The sequence below is a fragment of the Amaranthus tricolor genome, chromosome 1 (assembly GCF_026212465.1).
Source record: "Amaranthus tricolor cultivar Red isolate AtriRed21 chromosome 1, ASM2621246v1, whole genome shotgun sequence".
NCBI lineage: Eukaryota > Viridiplantae > Streptophyta > Magnoliopsida > Caryophyllales > Amaranthaceae > Amaranthus > Amaranthus tricolor.
Genome location: NC_080047.1, coordinates 14,941,064 through 14,948,052, shown reverse-complemented (window position 1 = coordinate 14,948,052; position 6,989 = coordinate 14,941,064). Strand labels below are relative to the sequence as shown.

The 6,989-nt window shown below is 30.4% G+C and overlaps 1 long non-coding RNA gene across 1 annotated transcript; it reads right to left on the bottom strand.

Annotated features, from left to right (window-relative positions):
* Positions 1-2,115: 2,115 nt before the first annotated feature.
* LOC130805413 (uncharacterized) lies at positions 2,116-4,962 on the bottom strand. Its single transcript, XR_009040205.1, has 2 exons — positions 4,712-4,962; positions 2,116-2,354 (listed from the first exon to the last, which is right to left on the bottom strand). It is a non-coding gene; the product is annotated as an uncharacterized LOC130805413 (long non-coding RNA).
* Positions 4,963-6,989: the final 2,027 nt, after the last annotated feature.

Here is a 6,989-nt window from a genome sequence, read left to right as displayed (position 1 = left end):
TTTATCTACTGTTGAATATTTAATGTATATTAAATCCTAAGTAATTATCACTAAGTACTACAAATAGTAATAGGACAAAATGTATTAAAAATAGAAGGTCCAAAAGGGGTTCAAAGGGTAGGACAAAAGAAAATTGGAAACCGAGTCAGCTTGAAAAGCCGACTTGGCTTTAGGTACTGGAAAAATGTTTTGTCCAGCCGGAAAAGTCGAGTCGGCTTTCCTGAGGTTGGAGCAAAAGCCGACTCGACTTTTTGTTCTGATCAGACCGTTGTATCTTTACGTTTTCTTTGAATTAAGTGCATTGGATTCCTTCTCTTGTCCACTTTATTTCTGATGTTACAAAGGCTTAATGGGGAGAAATAATGCTCATCAATACATAATTATAATGGTATAAAATGGTGGTCATAATGCTTGATCATCAATGGGTGATTGAACGTGCCATGACCCTTTACTATACTTAGAGTTGTATGAATAGGGACTTAGGAAGAATGTAAACCACGTCTAGAATTTCTGAATTCTTGTCCTTACTTTCTCTCTTACTTGTATTTTTTCAAAAAGAGTTATAAACTTCTTGTTAGAATTTTTCCAAAGTTTATAATTCACCAAACACTTTGTCATTAAGTGACATAACCTAAGTACTAAGGGTGTATTGTATTGTTTATATCTCATTGTGAATTTCCAAGTCAAAATCCAAATACCTTTGTGGGGAAAATATTACAAAAGAAAAGTGATTACACGCCTACAATAAGTATAAGTTTCTGGGTAACGATTGTCGTTACAAATATAATCTCTAAGTTTGTTCTTAGTGTATTCTTGTAAGTTTTATTTTAGCAATCAACAAAGGGTAAATACAAATTCCCAAATTGTAATTTATGTTTTGCATTGTTATTTTATAATATCTACACATCTCTCACTTTTAATCATATTCAGTCAATTTAGTAGTTTCTATCAATTTCATAATACTTATATCAATTGTTGGTGTTAAAATTTATTGTTGAGGGAGTATCAAATTAAAGTAATAAAATAAATTGATTTTCATTAAGATTTCCACAATATGATAATTTTCCTCAAAAGGAACTTACTTTGTTAGTTTAGTAAGTTTTTTGAATATTTTGTTTGTTGTTTGGAATTTTCGAATGATATAATGATTACGAAAGCATTGAGTTTAATCAATTGACTGAAATATAATCCTTGTAATTTAAAAAAATAGGAAGACTCTCGTCCTCGTTCATTTCTTGAACATAAACAGTTTCCTCCGCTTTTTCTTTATCTTCTCCATTTTCCATTTCTGCTTCTACCTTCTTCTTCCACGCCTAATTCTTTTGTTGAATAAAAAATACTCAAAACTTGGTAAACAAGCTCCTGTGTCCCATATTCATTCTCACACTAGTGGTTCTACAAGCTTTACTATTTAGAGAGCTACTTTAGTATAATTGTAAATCTTCAAGTAGCCATTGGACTAGCTTTGTTTTATTCTACCCGGTGTCTTTAAGGAGGACTTACGTAAATCTCAACTGGCGACCATTTACTTGTCTTCATTTAGTCACCATGTACTCCAAAGCGGGAAAATTTAAATTTAAACAAATATTACATCAGCGTGGCGACTAGTTTAGGATTGGAATCTGGTCGTTAATTTGAATTTTGAATTTTAAAAGTCATTTGTTGAATTGTCGCCGATTTTACTCTCCAAATAACCATACTTTCATCCCCACTCGTTACTCTTACTTTCTCTCTCTCCTTCTAAATCCTAATATTACTTTAGTTCCACTAGTTTTTATTCTTATTCTCATTCTTTTTTCTTATTGTAACACCCCTGAATTTCCGACCATTTAATTGAAACCAAATAACATCGAAAAGAACGGAAGAAAATTCGGGTGTTACAAAAAATACTAAAAAAGAATAAACCAATTAGAACTAATCTTTTAAAGTGAGCTGGAAATTCGACATCTCCTTTATATATTGGAAAGAGAAAAGATAAACTTGCTTAGAAATATAAAGACATTAATAAGAAAAAGACATGTTGATCTTAAATAATCTATCACGGCGGAATGATCCTCGCCGGATTCTTTGTCAACATGATAAGCATAGATCGTAGTTCCAATTTAAACGCTTGAGTTTGAAGAAAAAAAGACAATGATAAACTATTTAAATCATACAAACCACAAAAACAACGCAACGGAAATAACTTATACAAAGGAGGACATGTACCTCAAACTCAAAACATAAATAACTTAATTAAAAGAAACTACATGTAGACAATAAGATTATTGTATACTTCAAGATTCTCACTCATTCCCCCCGTAATCAATGCGAAGAAGCTCCATCACCTGTAATGTCTATCTATGATAACCCCGCTGCTCAACGTAAAGTCATAGACCAACGTGTCATAGCAGAGCCATCAAAGACAAGCCATCAACAATGAAAAACAAACAGTACAAGTCAGTATTCAACGAATTTATGGTGGTTAGAACCACAGAATATGTGAATTGAACAATAACATAGCACGACAATACAGGTTTTACTCCTGTACCTAACACTTCCTATTTACTCCACGATTTGCTTTGAGGACTTCTAATCCCTCGAAGAATATTCAAGAGTAGATTTTTTCTCTACTTCATGGCATAGTGACAAAGCCAAGGGCGTTATCAGCCACCCGGCGCCCATGGCAAAGTATGAGCTCATACCCCCTCCAGCTGACCCTCTCGAATCCTACCTTCGGGAAAAATATAACACACTGGGGTACCAATCCAGTGAAGAGGCTACCATATTAGGGTTTGCAAAGCCCGCATGGTAACACCTCGGTCAAGGGGCGGTATAGGGCACCCGGAGCCCAATGACAAAAGTATGCTCATACCCCCCCCATACAGTGATCCCGTCGGATCTCACCCAGGGGACTATTAAATCAACCGGACATAACCCAGTTGAGTCACGCCAGCTAATCATAATCTAATGCTTTATCAAATGGGAATGACTCTCGCTTTCTACTATTAATGAGTGCCCTGGAATAGCAGAACGCCAAAACCCACTGAGCAACCCAAACAAAATATGAAATTTACCTATAAAGGAGTCATTCTAACTCCAAGTAAGACATAATTTAATTCTTAAATAAATAAGGGGGTGGTCCCCGCCTTCTACTAACACTCTTATTCTCTAAACTATTCTAAGCACAAGAATTTCATAATCGATAGCTCTTCATATAAAGTGTACTCACTAGTACCTCATAGTTTCGATACAATGCATATCATCACAATAAACAATAAAGTCTTAAAGCAAATTGCATATAAGGGTTAGTTACTGCGTGTACGTATCTGTAAGCGTCACTGCACGACAAAATCACAATAATCACCTAACTAAAGTTCTACCTTCCTTTCATGAAATTGGAACCTATACAAGTTTAAAGTAGAGCTAATAAGCCTGTTTGTCTCCATTCAAGAGCAAAACAAGCTATCCTTCACCCATTCAAAGTAACTTCCAATTATTCTAACGCACACTAAACCAATTCTCATTACTCAATCAATACTTGTTCATAAGTTATGACATTATCTCAACAATCAAATAAGCTTTCACAGCAACATAATATACGTTATGACCATTTCTTTAAACCAAGAGATTCAAGTCATAAAACCACATCACCATGTAATGTCATAAACTATTAACACTTGTAAAACATTAATAGTAGTAACTTATAATTTGGCTACAGTTACACCACTTACAACAACCAATGAACCAATCATGTCAAGCATCATTAACATGACAATATTCGGCTCTAATAACTACAACCATACCACCATCAACTAACAATAATACTCAATAATATAAACAATATCCACCATCCTCTTTATAAGACAAGTGACAATTAACAACCACTTTTAGTGATTAATAATCTCAACAATACACCCACAAAACATGTTTACTCATGAATTATACCATCACTTCAATCCAATCATCACAATGATTTCCATTCAAGTCTAACACTATGTTAAGGGAAGAATATTCACTTCATACATTTTTGCAATAAAACAAAGCTATGTAGACTTAAATCATAAAATGCAATGTACTACTTTCGATTTTAATTTTAATGATTCAATTCATGCTAATAATTATTTTGTAATCAAATTTGTTACATTCCTCGAGGTTTGATGGGCCAAAGAATAAGAACAAAGCAATTCGTAGCATAAAGAACCCACAACACTAATTTATTTTTTTATTTTTTTATTTTTCTATAATTTAGCCACATTGCACAACTTGGGACAACAATCGAATAAATTATCCATGGCAATTAACTTCAACAATGTACCCACAATAAATAAAATTCTTCAACGACGGCAATTAACCATCAAACCAACAACAATGACCATATCCATCACTATAAACAATGATAAAATTAATATTTAACAACTATTTAAAGTGACTAACAACCCTAACTATTTTTAACCATCAACACCGCCATTAGTAATCAATAATAATACTAAACAAAAGCTTCTATGAAGATGTCCCAATAACAAAATATCACCAAATTACCTAAAAGTAGTACATACTACTTTTATTTTTATCCCTAATAAAAACCCTAGCTTATCTATGTTCAAATCACACTCTTAACACTTACCCACCACAAATTCTATCAAGATATCACTTAATTTAATCTAACATTCCTTAATTTACATAAAACTTTAAGATTTAAGCACTACATTAACAAGGAGAAGAAGCTCACAAAAAATGGGGAAGAAGAGAGAGAAGAGGCGTGCAGGGGGAGCAGCTGGCGGCTGTCACTAGCCGTGGATGGTGGCCGGTCCTGGAAGCTGGCGGTGGTGGTCAGCCCTGGTGGTTGCTGGGGCTGTTTTTGGTGGGGGAAGAAGTTGGAGAATGAAGAGAGAACAAAATGAATGAGATGGAGGAAGAATGGTGTGAGATGAGTTAATATGGGGGAGAAATATTAAAACTCTAATCCATATTTTAGTTGGGTATTTTATTTACAAGATTCAACAAAATTAAAATTAATTCTAAAAGGTTATAAAGATCTTTGTTTTGCTCGATTTAAAAACGACATAATAATTATTATTATTATTATTATTTATTTATTTTACTTAAAATTTTAATAATAATAAGTGACCAATAAAAAATATTTATAATCTTTATTAAAAAGTAGATTAAAATAACTAAACCAAATATTTAATAAAAAAAATGTTATATAACTATTTTTAAAAATAATTTAAAATATTTTACTAACGTCAAATAATTGTCTGGTGTTACACTTATTCTTTCATTTTTTTCTTTTACTCTCTCATTTGTTACTCTCATTTTATATTTACCATTAATCTCATTTGACGATAAAGAGGACAGCAAGAAGCGGTGGCAAGGCATTATTTTCGGGCATGCAGCAAGGTAATCTTTTTCGTTTTGTAATTTTTGTTATGCTATTGGTTTTTTTTTTTTTTATGTATTATATTGGTTTCTTAATTTCCTTTTTATGGACTGTAACGCTTCTGCTTTTTTTTCTAACATTTTATAAAATGTATTTTGCCAAAAAAAAAAGTTTTCTAATTTGATACATATGTTTTTTTTTTATATTTTTTCACATTATAATTACGTTATGTTACGTTATTTTTGGGTATGTTTTTTGTTTAAGAAACTAGTTTTAGTTTTTTAAAATTATATAAGTATTTTCAATAATTATTTTTTGTTATTTTTTTTGTCCTAGTTTTTTAATAGAGTTTCATTTTTTCCAACTTATTGTTATTATGTTCTGTTATTTTTGTTTTTTTCAAGGAGCAAGTTTTAATTTTTTTTGAATTGTATTTCAATAATTATTTTTGGTATTATTATTCATCGCCACCCTTTGCATTTTATTGCCACTCCCTAACGAAATTACGAATTTGCCCCTGGATTTTAAAAAATTACCAATTTGCCACTGGACTTAAAACTTGTTTAACAAATGTAAATCGCACTTAATAGCACTATTAACACTTAATAACATTATTATCGTGACTCTATATATATTGAATTTTCAGAGGCGTCCATACGAATTCAAACACGGTACTATCTCTCTAAAAACACTACGTTAACTTAAACAAGCTAAAACTGTACATCGAACAACAATGGCATACCAAAACGAGCATGATAACGATTCGGTAAGTAATTAATCGATTCGAAATTTAAAAAATTTTTTTTTTTAGAAAGTCCAGTCACACAAAATGTGCGACCAGACTTAGGTAGAGTTGCACAAAAAGTGCGACTGGACCTAGGCTGAGTCGCACAAAAAGTGCGACTATACCTAGGTCCAGTCGCATTTTTTGTGCGACTGGTATTGAATTAATTTTTTTTTTTAAATTTCGAATTATATTTTTTTTTTGTTTAATTGATTTATTTTTTAAGTTATTGTTATTTAATAAATGTTGTAATATATTATTTTTATTTTAATACATTATTATATTATGATAATGTTATTATAATAATTAGTGTTGAATTTAAATAATTCAAAAATTAAAAAAAAAAAATAATAATAATACAAGTCGCACAAAAAGTGCGACTGGACATAGGTAGAGTCACACTTTTTGTGCGACTGGTGTTTATTTTTTATTTTTTTTTGAACTTCGAATTATAAAAATTTCTTTTGTTTAATTAATTTATTTTTTAAGTTATTTTTATTTAATAAATGTTGTAATAAATTATTTTATTTTAATATATTATTATATTATGATAATGTTATTATAATAATTAGTTTTGAATTTAAATAATTTATTTAAATGTTTAATTACTTTTTTGAAAAATTAATTCTTTTTATTTATTATAATTATTTTTTAAGTTATTATTATTTACTAAATATTATAGTAAATTATTTTATTTACTCATATATTTATATATTTTTTTTGTTTACTTAAATTATTTATGTAACATTTGGAAAAATTAATATTTTAAGACGAGTAAGTTTAAGAGAATTATCAGCGAGAGAATGATCTTAAATACACATGACATTCATAAGATTTCGGAAT